Source organism: Equus przewalskii, chromosome 9 (genome assembly GCF_037783145.1).
Source record: "Equus przewalskii isolate Varuska chromosome 9, EquPr2, whole genome shotgun sequence".
NCBI classification, from domain to species: Eukaryota; Metazoa; Chordata; class Mammalia; order Perissodactyla; family Equidae; genus Equus; species Equus przewalskii.
This window is the reverse complement of record NC_091839.1, coordinates 20,300,399-20,315,853: the sequence shown is the minus strand read 5'-3', so window position 1 is coordinate 20,315,853 and position 15,455 is coordinate 20,300,399. Positions and strand designations below refer to the sequence as shown.

General features: G+C 43.6%; 1 pseudogene; it reads right to left on the bottom strand.

The window, feature by feature from the left end:
• Positions 1–6,552: 6,552 nt before the first annotated feature.
• On the bottom strand, positions 6,553–15,244 carry LOC139073692 (myeloid cell surface antigen CD33-like; annotated as a pseudogene).
• Between the last annotated feature and the right edge of the window lie 211 nt (positions 15,245–15,455).

Sequence of the window (15,455 nt, the reverse complement as noted above, 5' to 3'; positions counted from 1 at the left end):
TTTACATGGAGATGTAAAAGCAAATATTTGGTAAACAAATGTTTGCTGGGGCATCTAACTTTGATAAAAATGGGCCTTGCCGGGTGCCTTCCTGTCTGACCACCTAGAGTTCTCTATGGTGATAGTTCCTTCCTGGGATGGGCTTTCTATCTTAAATTCTTTTAGGCAGTTAGAGGAAAGGCCAAAGTTTCCTCTGGAGTTTTTTAGTTCTTAAAAATAATCAAGCCAGGGGCCAGCCTGGTGGCGCAGTGGTTAAGTTCGCACATTCTGCTTTGGTGGCATGGGGTTCACCAGTTTGGATCCCGGGTGTGGACATGGCACCACTTGGCAAGCCATGCTGTGGCAGGAGTCCCACATATAAAGTAGAGGAAGATGGGCATGGATGTCAGCTCAGGGCCAGTCTTCCTCAGCAGAGGAAGTATTGGCAGAAGTTAGCTCAGGGCTAATCTTCCTCAAAAAACAAAAAAAAAATCTAGCCAATGGGACACATTTTGGGGTGGTGAATTCTGATGTTACCGCACAAAATGGGGTTCTCTTGCCCAATGTGCATAAATAGCCAATTAATTACTGCATCATCTTTGGGGAAGAGATCAGCTTTATTCTGTGAGATTGACCTGCTTGTGCCCTCAGACCTGTCTCTCCGATTCAGGATTTGGGGAAAATTTAAGAGATTAGGGAGAACAGGCTGGCACACAGAAATGCTGGTGGGACATGCTTTTTTTTTTTAAGGAAGATTAGCCCTGAGCTAATTGCTGCCAATCCTCCTCTTTGTGCTCAGGAAAACTGGCCCTGACCTAACATCTGAGCCCATCTTCCTCCACTTTATATGTGGGATGCCTGCCACAGCATGGCTTGCCATGTGGTGCCGTGTCTGCACCTGGGATCCGAACTGGTGAACCCTGGGCCACCGAAGTGGAACATGCACACTTAACCCGCTGCACCACTGGGCCGGCCCCTCAGTCACCCATTCTGATACGTGCTCAACACAAGGTTGACATAAGGGAAGCCATATTACGGAAAAGAAACCATATGGTAACTTTAAATAACCTCTGATTAACTAATCCATGCATGCTCTGTAGATTTTATGGATTCTCCCAGATGCCCTAAGTTGACAACTTTGTTCTTTTGAGTTCCTTAGGAATGTGATGACCCCCAGGCAGAGTCTATGCTAGTAGCCATCATCAATGACAACTGAAAGATCAGGGTATAGGCCGTTGCTCTGGTCTCTGATGCATATCCAGCAAAACAAAAGACTGTCAGGAACTGAGACCAGATGTCTGCCCCCACCTGGAGATCTGATGGAGGCCCCACTGGGATTAGGTCTATTTTTCAGGGACTGTTAAAATTTGGGTTGTCTATACTTCCTATCCTTCTGGTCAGATAGTTGATTATAAAATGTGCCTTTAGATGTTGTTCCAAAACTGTTGAGCAAGGTACAAAATTCTGATAATGCTAAATGTCAACCTGAAGTCAGGAACAAGAGAGTATTTCCAAATCACTGCTAAACAGTTTCATTCCTCTAACCCAGATCTAAGCCCGAATTCAGCAGGAAGTAGCTAGATTGGTCATTGCCCTGAATCCCTCAAGAATGAGGAATGACCAAGCAATAATGGGATTGAAACTGGAAAACAGTTAGACATTGATGGTCAAGCAGCTAGGAATTAAAGCTTTTGTTCCTTTTTGCAATTACTGATTGTAGCTTTTAGCTGTTTAACCACCCATTGTTAACTGTACTGTTTAGGCAATATGTTATCTGACTCCCACTAGGTTTCTACAGATAACATCTCCCTGGAGCCTGGATTACAATGGTAATGGGTGTGTGAGCTGTTTTTCAGGAATTAGAACCCCTTGTCCACTTCAGGCCGGTTGAAACCACCAACTCATCAACTGGGCCTGTGCAATCGTCCAATAGGTGACTTTTTGACATCAAGAGGCTAAAAATTTCACCCTCAGATCATGCTAACACCACCATTTTATGAACATGTGTCCTACGAAGACCCATGAAGCTTGACTACGCTTGCACAGATCATCAATTACCTCACCTCTCCTCACGTCTAATCATCTATCTCCACATTTCAGACCATTTTGCCCCCCTACCTCATAAATATCCCTGAGCCCTCATTTTTGAAGAAGTGGATTTGAGACTCATGCTCTTGCTTCCTCACATGGCTGCCTTGTGACTAAAATCCTCTCTCTTCTGCAATCTTGTCGTCTCGGTGTTTAGCTTTCTGGGTGGTGGGAAAAACAAACCTGGTACGGTAACAATTCCTTCTTGAAATGCTTCAGTCTGGCTTCCATGTCACCTAGAACTGCTACCTTCCTCACATCCTGGGGCACCATCCACTTATTCTTTGTGAAGGTGCCTGCACTTAATGTACAGAGGACACCACACTTCCTCGCTTTTCCCATGATCTTTCTAGACATACTTCCTCATCTCCCTTCATGGCTCTTCCTCTGACTCCTAAATCTTGGAATGCATCGGGACCACTTTTCCTCAATGTCCTATTTCATCCATGACTTTAAAAATACATGCTGCCTGTGATATTGGGGTTTATAATAAATATTTATTTTGGTCTTTGTCCATGGTTCCTGGCTCACATTTCCCCAAATTCTTGAGATTTCCTGAGCAATAATGATACTGACCCTCTTAATCTCAAGTGTGTGTGCCTGATGCATAGGAAACCAAACACTGAGACATTGGTGCTTAAAAATGGAGAAAGATTTATTTGAATAGGCCAAAACGAGTAGGTGGGAGCCTGGGTTCACTCATATCCACCTCCCCAAGAACAGAAAGCAAGGGGGTTTTATAGAGCTAAGGGGCGTGGCAGGAGGAGCTTCAGGGAAACAAAGGGGTCGCTTCCAATATGCCCCTGGGCAATCTGACTTCTGGGCTTCAACAGCTGCTGAGGGCCATTCCAACCTCTTCAAAGGCACTCTCTTTATTCTGCAAAACAAGCTCCCAAATCCTCAACACCCCTGAGTCACCCCTCAAGTTAAACAGGAAAAACAGCAAATTGGTTTAATATCTACGCTACCCCTAGGTACCAGGCTTCAATAAGAGCAATGGGAACATCTTTTGTTATAGTATTTGGTCTCTTGTCCTCAGTTCCTGAAATCACTTCAGAACCATAAAGGTGAAATGGATGCTTTGTTATTCACAACAAGCACCTTTCCACCACAACTGCGTTTATGTTAATAAGGTGACTTTTGGAAAGTACCTAAGGATGGGGGCTGGTTGCCAGGGGAACCAACCATGTGATTAGAGGGTTAGAACATTCAGTCCCACCCCTGGCCTCCACGGAGGGGGAGAGGAAAGAGGCTGGAGGTTGAATGAATTGCCAATGGCCAATGATTTAATCAATCATGGCTATGTAATGAAGCCTCCATAAAAACCCAAAAGGACTGGGTTCAGAGAGCCTCTGGGTTGGAGAGTGGTGCTCCCACAGAGAGCATGGAAGCTTTCCCTTTCCCCATACTTTGCCCTACACGTCTCTTCCACCTAGCTGTTAGCACACCAAGTTCATTTTTGCTCGCTGCCTAGAAAGCCAAATACTGAGATGATGAGATTGCAAAAGAAACAGAGTTTAATCACAACTCAACCATGCAAGGAAGTGAGAACAAGTCTCAAATTTGCCTCCCTAAAAATAGGGACTCAGGGCTATTTATGGGATAGGGGGCAAGGTGGTCGGAAATGTGGAGATAGAAGATTGGAGGTGAGGAGAGGTGCGGTAATTGATGATCTGTGCAAGCGTAGTCAGACTCCATGCCTCTTCATAGGAGCCATGTTCACAAAATGGCGGCATTAGCATGACCTGAGGTTGGAGTTTTTAGCTTCTTGACATCAAAAGATCGCCTATTGGATATCTGTGTGGGCCCAGTTGATGAGTTGGTGGTCTCAACTGGCCTGAAGTGGACAAGGGGTCCTAATTCCTGAAGAACAGCTGACACACCCATTATCATGGTGATCCAGGCTCCAGGGAGAAGTTATCTATAGGAACCTAGTGGGACTCAGATAGCATATTGCCTAAACAGCACAGTTAACAGTGGGCAGGTTAAACAGCTAAAAGCAAAAAGGAAAAAAAACCCTATAGTTCCTAGCTATTTAATCATCAATGACTAACTCTCTGTTCGTTTCAATCCCCCTTATTCTTTGGTATTCCTCATTCTTGATGGATTTGGGGTGACGACTGATCTAGCTTCTTCCTGCTGAATTGGGCATAGATCTGGGTTAGAGGAATGACATGGTTTAACATTCATTTGGGAATATTCTCTTGTTCCCGGCCTCAGGTTGACATCTTTGTATTATTAGACTTTTGTGTCTTTCTCAACATCTAAAAAGCACATTTTATAATCAAGTGTCCAATCAGAAGGATAAGGAGTATAGACAACCCAAATTTTAACAGTCCCTGAAAAATAGACCTGATCCCAGTGGGGCCTCCATAAGATCTCCAGGTCGGGGCAGACATCTGGTCTCAGTTGCTGACAGTCTTTTGTTTTACTGGATATGCATCAGAGACTGGAGCAGTTGCCTATATCCTGATCTTTAAGTTGTCATTGATGATGGCCATCAGCACAGACTCTCTGTCTGGAGGTGATCACATTCCTAAGGAACTCAGAAGAACAAAGTTATCATCTTATAGCATCTGGGAGGGTCCATAAAATCTACAGAGCATGCGTGGCTTAGTTAATCAGAGGTCATTCAAAGTTACAATATGGTTTCTTTTCTACACTATGGTTTCCCTTATGTCAACCTTGTGTTGACTGGTATCATAGCTGTTCTTGAGTTATATCTTTATATAATAAATCGCTAATCTGGTAAGTAAAATGTTTCTCTGAGTTCTGTGAGCCATGCTAACTAATTAATCATACCGAAGGAGGGGATTGTGGGAACCTCCAATCTACAGCCAGTTGGTCAGAAGCACAGGTGACAACCTGGATTTGAGATTGGTGTCTGAATGGGGAAGGGAAGGACAGTCTTGTGGGACTGAGCCTTTAACCTGTGGAATCTGATGCTATCTCCAAGTAGACAGTGTTGGAATTGAGTCGAATTATAGAACCCCTGGCTAGAGTCTGGAGAATTGCCTGGTGGTGTTGGAAACCCCCTGCCCCAATTGGGACTGGCAATCAGAATTGCACTACTGATGTCAACTCCTTGATTCCCACATAGTACTATAGTTGTGTAAGATAACAGTTGGGGAGGCTGGAGTGCATGAGAGCTCCTTGTTCATTTCTTTGCAACCTCCTGTAAGCATATAGTTGCTTCAAAATAAAAAGTTAAAAAAACAAACCAAAGCAAATGATCGCAAATCACACAACAATAGCATTAAAGAAATATGCTGACGACTCATAAAATTATATTTCAGCCCTGACCTTTCCCTGTCTATTTGACATCTGTATGGGAATAGGTAATGCACATCTCAGACCTAACATGCTTCACATGAACGTGCAGCCCTCTCTATTTCTCACCTCAACCTCCTCTTCAGCAGCCTGAATATCATTGTTATGAGGTACCAACATCTGCCCTTACCCAGCATGATTCTGATGTCTTCCTTTGCCTCACTCCCATATACAACCTGTCCCCAAGACCCGTCGGTTCAACTTTTTAAATATTAAATAAACTATCCACTTACTCCAATTCCACCACCGTTACTGTAATCCAACATTTCTCAATCTCAGCACTGTAGACATTTTGAGTCAGATAATTCTTGGGCAGTGGGGCCGTCCTGAGTGTTAGAGAATGTTGAACAGCATCCTTGATCTCTACCCACTAGACACCAGTAGCATCCTTCTGTCCCAGTTGTGACAATTAAATACACCTCTGACATTTCCACCTGCCCCCTGGACAGAAAACCCACCCTCAACTGGAAATTATGGTCCAGGTCCAAGCCACCAGCATCACTCTCTGCACGACAGCAGCCATCCAGCCATGATTCTCCTTATTCTGCTTCTGCTCCCTCCATAGTGCATTCTCAACACAGACGCCACCACAGTTCTTTTTTTTAGTTAATTTTTTAATGAGGTAACATTGGTTTATAGAGAGTTATTTTTAAAATATAAATCAGACCAAGTCACTCTCTTACTTAAAGATTTCAGTGGCCTCTCATTATATTTAGGAAAAAACGCAAACTCCTTGGAGTTTTTGAGAGTGTCATGGAGTGAGCTTGCCGCGGACTCTCTCCCCTCCAACATACAACAAACAGGAGCAACCATATTCCAACAGAAAAGATCCTAATAGCACAGGAATCCTCGGAGAGTCACGGCAGCCAAACGACAGAGGGCGGAGAGGCTGGAGACTCCTTTGGAGTAGCTGGAATGGGGTAAGAGAGAACGTGACTCCCTCCCCTAAAGCCTGGGATCGCTGCCGAGGGAAGCCCTCTAACAGGGCAAAAGGCTTCATGGTCGGGGTGGGGGGGGGTGACCTTATCAAGCCAAGACCCCAGGAGACCAGGTAGCCAGAGCTGATTGGAAACCTGGAACTGTGTGTAAGAGAAAGCACACCCCCGCCTCCCTGACCTGCACTTTGCTGCCCCATCTTGGCTGAAGGCAGAGGGCTCAGAATGCGCTGCTCTCGACCCCCACCCAGTGGCGATAGGCTGTAACTGCAACCGAATAATAGCACAATGGGCGAAACCCATACTTCCAGCCTCAATCAGTTCGTTAAAACTCCAGACTAGAGGGAAAACAATAAATACCCAGAATTATGTCCTGAGGACTCAGACATGAGTAAACTAAACAACAATGAATTCAGAATAACTATCTTTAAAAAACTCAATGAGGTAAAACAGAATATAGACAAACAAGTCAATGAATTCTGGAGCTACTTCACAAAAGAGACTGAAACTATAAAGAAGAATCAATCAGAAATACTAGAGATGAAAGACACAATGGAAGAGATAAAACAAAATACGGATTCCCTGAATGCTCGTGTGGACATCGTAGAGGAGCAAATCAGCGTAATCAAAGATAGACGGGTTGAAATGCTCCAGACAGAAGAGGAGAGAGAACTGAGACTAAAAATAAATGAAGAAAGTCTCTGAGAAATATCTGGTTCAATGAGGAAATGCAACATAAGAATTATAGGTATCCAAGAAGGTGAAGAGAAGGAGAATGGAGCAGAAAGTGCTCAAAGAAATAATAGCAGAGAACTCCCCAAATCTAGGGAATGAGAGAGAAATGTGTGTGGAGGAAACTTTCAGATCTCCTAGATTTGTCCATGTAAAAAGACCTACTGCAAGGGATATAGCAGTAAAACTGGCAAAAATGAATGACAAAGAAAGAATACTCAGGGCAGCAAGGCAGAAGAAAATAACCTGCAAAGGAACTCCTATCAGACTTTCAGCAGATTTCTCTGCAGAAACCTTACAAGCTAGGAGAGAATGGAATGACATATTCAAAACTTTAAAAAATAAAAATCTTCAGACAAGAATACTCTATCCAGCAAAAATATGCTTCAGATATGAGGGAGAAGTTAAATCTTTCCCAGACAAACAAAAGCTAAGGGACTTCGTAGCCACAAGAAATCCTCAAGAAGGCCCTCATACCTGAAAAAAGAACAAAAAGGGAGAAAGAGGCCACAAAACACAGAGTAAGGAGACAGATAGAATCAGAATAGGATAGCAAATATTCAAGCATAGCATTAGGCTAAAGGGAAGGAAAATACCAAAAACAAAGACAATCTTGTCATTTTAACCACAAATTTACAACACAAATTGGAATAAGATATGAGAGTAATAACTTAGGAGGGGAGGAGGAAAGGGACAGAGTCAGTTTAGACTAAATAAATAAGAGGCCATCAGAAAATGGACTATGTTATGCATGAGATTCTGAATACAAACTTCAGGGTAGCCCAAAACTAAAAAGCAGAACAGACACACAAAAAATAAATAAGGAAAAAACTAAGAAGCACAGCATAAGAAACTGCACAAGCTAACGGGTAGACCAAAACACACAGGACGAGAGACAAAGGAAATTCAGGAAAACCGGAAAACGAGTGACAGAATGACACCATTAAGCCCTCATACATCAATAATCACCCTCAATGTAAACAGATTGAACTCTCCAATAAGAAGACACAGAGTGGCAAGATGGATTAAAGAACAAGATCCAACAATATGTTGCCTCCAGGAAACACATCTCAGCTCCAATGACAAATTCAGGCTCAGAGTGAAGGGGTGGAAGACGATACTCCAAGCTAATGGCAAAAAAAAGAAAGCAGGTGTCACAATACTTATATCAGACAAAGTAGATTTCAAGATAAGTGAAGTAAAGAGAGACAAAGAGGGGGCAGTATATAATGACCAAAGGGACACTACATCAAGAAGGAATAAGGCTTATAAATATCTATGCACCCAAGTCAGGAGCACCAAAGTTCACAAAGCAACTATTAACAAACCTAAAATAAGATATCAAAAATAATAGTAGGGGACCTCAACACTGCACTCACATCATTGGACAGATCATCCAGACAGAAAGTCAACAAGAAAACAGTGGAGCTAAACAAAAAGCTAAAACAGTTGGACTTAATAGACATATATAGAACATTTCATCCACAAACAGCAGAATACACATTCTTCTTAAGTGCACACAGAACATTCTCAAGGATGGGTCATATGTTGGGAAACAAGGCAAGCCTCTACAAATTAAAAATATTGAAATAATAACAAACATCTTTTCTGATCATAATGCTATAAGGCTAGAAATTAATTACAAGAAAAAAGCTGAGAAAGGCACAAGGATGTGGAGACTAAAGAATATGCTACTGAACAAGCAATGGATCATTGAAGAAATTAAAGGAGAAATAAAAAAATCTGAAGACAAATGAAAATGATAACACGCCATACCAACTCATATGGGACACAGCAAAAGCTGTATTAAGAGGGAAATTCATCGCAATACAGGCACAGCTTAACAAACAAGAAAAATCCCAAATAAGCAATCTCAAATTACACCTAACTGAACTAGAAAAAGAAGAACAAACAAAGCCCAAAGTCAGCAGAAGGAGAGGAATAATAAAAATCAGAGCAGAAATAAATGCCATTGAAACAAAAAAGGAAGTAGAAAGGATCAGTGAAACAAAGAGCTGGTTCTTTGAGAAGATAAATAAAATTGACAAACCCCTAGTCAGACTTAACAAAGAAAAAAAGAAAGAAAGCGCAAATAAACAAAATCAGAAATGAAAGAGGAGAAATAGCAACAGACTCCGCAGAAATACAACGGATTATAAGAGAATACTACGAAAAATTATATGCCAGCAAAATGGATAACCTAGAGGAAATGGATAAGTTGTTAGACTCTTATAGCCTCCCAAAGCTGAGTCAAGAAGAAACAGACGATCTGAATAGACCAATCACAAGGAAAGAGATTGAAACAGCAATCAAAAGCATCCCAAAGAATAAAACCTCAGGACCAGATGGCTTTCCTGAAGAATTCTACCAAACTTTCAGAGAGGACTTAATACCTATCCTTTTCAAGCCATTCCAAAAAATTAGGGAGGATGGAACACGTCCTACCACATTCTACGAGGCTGACATCACTCTGATACCAAAGCCTGACAAGGACAGCACAAAACAGGAAAACCACAGGCCAATATAGCTGATGAACATAGACGCAAAAATTCTCAACAAAATTTTGGCAAACTGAATTCAGCAATACATCAAAAGGACCATACATCATGGATCAAGTGGGATTCAAACCACGGACACGGGGATGGTTCAACATCCGCAAATCAATCAATGTGATACACCACATCAACAAATTGAGGAATAAAAACCACGCGATCATCTCAATAGATGCAGAGAAAGCATTTGACAAGATCCAACAACCATTTATGATAAAAACTCCTAACAAAATGGGGATAGAAGGAAATTACCTTAACATAATAAAGGCCGTATATGACAAAGCCACAGCCAACATCACGCTCAATGGGCAAAAACTGAGCGCCACCCCCTGAGAACAGGAACAAGACAAGGATGCCCACTATCACCACTCCTATTCAATATAGTACTGGAGGTTTTGGCCAGAGCAATTAGTCAAGAGAAAGGAAGAAAAGGAATCCAAACAGGGAGGGAAGAAGTGAAACTCTCGCTGTTTGCAGACGACATAATCTTATATATAGAAAACCCCAAAAAATCCATTAGAAAACTAATAGAAATAATTAACAACTACAGTAAAGTTGCAGGGTACAGAGTCAACTTACAAAAATCAGTTGCTTTTCTATACTCCATTAACGAACTTACAGAAAGAGAACTCAGGAATACAATTCCATTTGCAATCACAACTAAAAGAATAAAGTACCTAGGAATAAATTTAACCAAGGAGGTGAAGGACTTAAACAATGAAAACTATAAGACATTACTGAGAGAAATTGATAATGCCTTAAAGAGATGGAGAGAGATTCCTTGCTCATGGATTGGAAGAATAAGCATAGTTAAAATGTCCATACTACACAAAGCAATCTACAGATTCAAGGCAATCCCTATCAGAATCCCAATGACATTCTTCATGGAAACAGAGCAAAGAATACTAAAATTCACATGGGGCAATCAAAGTCCCCAAATTGCTAAGGTAATCCTGAGAAAAAAGAACAAAGCTGGAGGTATCACAATCTTTGACTTCAAAATGTACTACAAAGCCATAGTGATCAAAACGGCATGGTACGGGTACAAAAACAGGCACACAGATCAATGGAACAGAACTGAAAGGCCAAAAATACACCCACACACCTACGGACAGCTGATCTTGGACAAAGGTGCCAAGAACATACAATGGAGAAAAGATAGTCTCTTCAATAAATGGTGTTGGGAAAACTAAACAGCCACATGCAAAAGAATGAAGGTAGACCACTATCTCATGCCATACACAAAAATAAACTCAAAATGGATCAAAGACTTGAAGATATGTCCTGAAACTATAAAACTCCTGGAAGACAATATAGGTAGTACACTCTTTGACATCTAACTAAAAAGGATCTTTTCAAATACCATGTCCTCTCAGACAAGAGGAACAAAAGAAAAAATAAGCAAGTGGGAATTCATCAGACTAAAGAGCTTCTCCAAGGCAAAAGAAACTAGGATCAAAACAAAGAGACAACCCACCAATTGGAAGAAAATATTTGCAAATCATGTATCTGACAAGGGGTTAATCTCCATAATATAGAAGGAACTCACACAAATGAACAATAAAAAAAAAAACAGCCCAATCAAAAAATGGGCAGAGGAGATGAACAGACATTTTTCCAAAGAAGATATACAGATGGTCAATAAACACATGAAAAGATGTTCAGCATCACTAATCATCAGGGAAATGCAAATCAAAACTGCACTAAGACACCACCTTACACCTGTTAAAATGGCTATAATCACTAAGACTGAAAGTAACAAGTATTGCAGAGCGTGTGGAGAGAAGGGAAGCATCATACGCTGCTGGTGGGAATGCAAACTGGTGCAGCCACTATGGAAAACAGTATGGAGATTCCTCAAAACACTAAAAATAGAACTACCATATGATCCAGCTATCCTGCTACTGGGTATCTACCAAAACAACTTGAAATCAGCAATCCAAAGTAACACCTGCACCCCTATGTTCACTGCAGCATTACTCACAATAGCCAAGACATGGAAGCAACCCAAGTGCCCATCGACCGATGATTGGATAAAGAAGATGTGGTATATATATATACAATGGAATACTACTCAGCTATAAAAAAGACAAAATCATCCCATTTGTAATAACATGGAAGGACCTAGAGGGAATTATGCTAAGCGAAATAAGCCAGTCTGTGAAAGACAAACACCAGATGATTCCACTCATATGTGGAGAATAAACAAACACATGGACAAAGAAAACAGTTCAGTGGTTACCAGGGGAATGGGTGGGGATGAGCACAGGGGGTGAAGGGGAGCACTTATGTGGTGACAGTCAAGAAATAATGTACAACTGAAATCTCACATTGATGTACACCATTATGAACTCAATAATAAATAAATTAAATAAACTAATAATTTTTTAAAAAAGGGGCCAGCTCAGTGGCACAGCAGTTAAGTGTGCATGTTCCGCTTCGGCGGCCCGGGGCTTGAAGGTTTGGATCCCGGGTGCGGACATGGCACCGCTTGGCAAGCCATGCTGTGGTAGGCGTCCCACGTATAAAGTAGAGGAAGATGGGCACGGATGTTAGCTCAGGACCAGTCTTCCTCAGCAAAAAGAGGAGGATTGGCAGCAGATGTTAGCTCAGGGCTAATCTTCCTCAAAAAAAAAATAATAAATGAAATTAAAAAAAAAGATTTACTGATACAAGATTTATGGATCCAGCTTCAAACTCTTGTAAAGTGAGAGAAGCCAGACACAAAAACTCACATTTTGTACTAGTCCACTTATATGAAATGTCCAGAATAGGCAAATCCATGGAGTCAGAATGCAGAGTAGGGGTTTCAGGGGCTGGGGGAGGGGAGTACGGAGAGTGGCACGGGCACAGGGCTTCTCCTTGTGGTGATGAAAACATTGATGGATGGAAGTAGATAGAGGTGATGGTTGGACATCATTGTCAATGTACTGAAAACCAACTATTTTACACTTGCAAATGGATCAAATAGTGACTTTAATTTTAGTGAATTTTTCCTCAATAATAAAATAATGCATATAAATAAAAACAACTATAGGGAGATACTGATTTTCACCTGCTACTGCCAAAAGTGAAGGTTTTACCCCATACTGGGTTGCTGAAAGCACACTTTCAGCTCTCCGTGTTGGGAATGTAAACTTTTCCGCCCTAGCTGGAGAACAACGCGGCCGTAGGTCTCGATACAGAAAGAACACGTGATCCAGCTCTTTCGCTGTTGGAATTTATCCCACAGACATAACGCACACGTGTGACAGGAGACAGGAGATTGCTGATTGCAGCCTTGCTGTTGGTTGAATAAACTTAACACCATGATTTTCCCATGAACAGAAGATGCAGAATCGGAATCCATCCAAACCACGGAAAACTCCACTGTCAGGGAGAAGAATGAGGACATCTGTGCTGTTAACACCAAAGGACCCTTGAGATCCTGTAGGGGAAGCAGTCAAGGTTGAGAGCAGCTTGTGGACACTGGTCACTTCCCTGGAGGAGACCGGGCATCTGAGGACAGACTCTGCTGTGCATTTTGAAGTTTTGGACAGGTGATTATGTTACTTGTTCAAAAATACTTAAATTAATGATTGTTAGGGAAAATAAAAAGTCGAGGATGGAGCAATTGTCCAAAGATTGAAGATGAGGGGCCTTGAGAGGCAGGCTCTGCCATGGGAATGTTGCCCTGTTCTCCTTGTGGAGCCGAGGTGGGGTGAAGTCTGAGGGGAGTGAGGGGCGGATGGGGACAGCTGCTCACAGAGGCCACTGGGGCTGAGGGTGGGAGGGACCACTGGGTTCACCCACAAAGGGCTCTCTGGTCACCGGGGTGAGTCCAGGGTGAGGCAGGGACCCGCCCTCCCCTGAGCTGGAAAAGGTCCTGCTCCTTATAGCCCAGGAGGGGGCTCCTTCCTACCTGCGCCATCCCCTAGGCAGACACTGATTGCTGGGTCCTCTGAGGAACTTAGGATGAGAAAAGGGGATTCCCATTGCAGTGAGAGGAAGGGATGGGGGGAGATAAGTTCACCCCCCACTTGAAGCCACAAAAATGCAGGAGGGGCAGAGCTTGTGTCTTCTAGGTCCCCAGCATGGCCTTCCTGCCCCCAACACCTCAGGGATGTGAGTGTCCTGGCCCCAAACTCACAGGTGGTGTTGAGCTGGATGGTCCTTTCCAAGGTCAGACCAGCAGCAGGGAACTTCACCTGACAGGTGAGGTTGGTGCCAAAGTCCTGGGGCCGTGGGGTGAGGGTAAGCACCGAGGAAAGGAGGGTCCTGTGGCCCAGGGAGGTGAGGAAGCCCATGTCCAGGAGAAGAGGAGGGGTGTGCCCTGCTCACAAGCCCAGGGCACAGAGCAGGTCATGTTCCTGGGGCAGCCAGACTCCAGGATCCCCAGGATGAGGATGTGGAGTCTGTGGGTCATGGCTGGTGAGGAGAAGGGGAGACATGGGGATTAGGAGGGAGGGTCCTAGGTGTGGCCCTTAAAGAATCCTCAGACTTTGGTTCAGCTGCTCCCTCTAAGCTCTGACACACTGTAGCCCCACATCCTGTCATGAGCAGGGTCCCACCCCAGCTCTGCCCTGTGTCTCCCAGGTCCTTCCCCGATAGTGTGACCTGGAGCCCACTCCTTACCTGTCACATGCACAGAGAGGGTTAGATTTATAATTCCATTTTGTTCTTTCTGTCTCCACCTGAAAAGTGCATTTCCCATTATCCCTCGTTCTAGTATCTCTGATGTCCAGGGAGCAATTGTAGGGCTGGGGGTCTCCCAAAAGTTGGAATCGGCCCTGGGTCTCCTCCTGCACTTTATGATCTGGGTTGTTTGTGGCCACAGGAGCATCCCGGCATGGATTTTCCCCTTCCCAGAACCAGTAGCCATGAGCTGGGGTAGAGTCATTCCAGCCCTCCTGGGGATAGAAGACAGTGCAGGGCACTCGGACACACAGACCTTCCTGCACCGTCACTGACTCCTGTACTTGCAGCCCAAATATTTCACTCTGAGCCTAGGACCTTGCAGGGAAAAGATGGGCAGGCAGAGACCTCACCCCACTGACCCCCTCTTCCCTCGGCCCACTCATCTGCCAACAGCAAGGGCAGCAGCAGCAGCATCTCTGAGTTGGAGGGTTCTGGATGTCCATTCTGGGTGTAAAAAGAGAAATAGGTGAGAGGGAGGGGATGCTGTCGGGAGACCCAAGGAAACAGGAGGAGCCCACAACCTTGGTCATTCACAGAAGAGGAACTGCAGGCCAGAGGTTGTCCCCCTCTGCCAGAGCGGGTGGACAGCCCACAGCTCAGACACTTTGAGACGACCCAGAGGGGAGCAGATGAGGATCAGATCCCATGCCCTGCCAAAATCACAGGGATTCCTTCTAGCATGGGGACACGGTGAGTCTCTAACGACCTCCCATCTGAGGTGCTTTTCTGAGCAGTGTTGTCTACACCAGGGAGCAGATCCTACCAGGTGTAGGATTCCTTACAGTCTGTGTGATGCTCTAGGGCCAAGGAAAAGAAGGGGGTCCTAGGTGACGTGCAGGTAGCAGACAATCATTCATTCATTCATTCATTCATTCATTCTCCAAACACTTAGTGAGCATCTCTGTGTTGGGGAGGCTGGAGACAAGAAGGGAGTTGACTGACCTGCTCCATGCCCAGGAGATGCTCCCCACCCAGTGGAGTCACTTCCTCCCCAAACACTCAGTCCTGTTGAGCTTCAGAGCTGCAGCCACTGGGGAGTCTGCTGTGTGTCCTGGTAGGATGTTGGTTATTTTCTAAAAATAGGAGTATGGAAAAGTTTTGTTTTTACTTATTGTATGTGGATTCGTGAAATTGCAATGGCATCTTCAAAATTATAACTGTG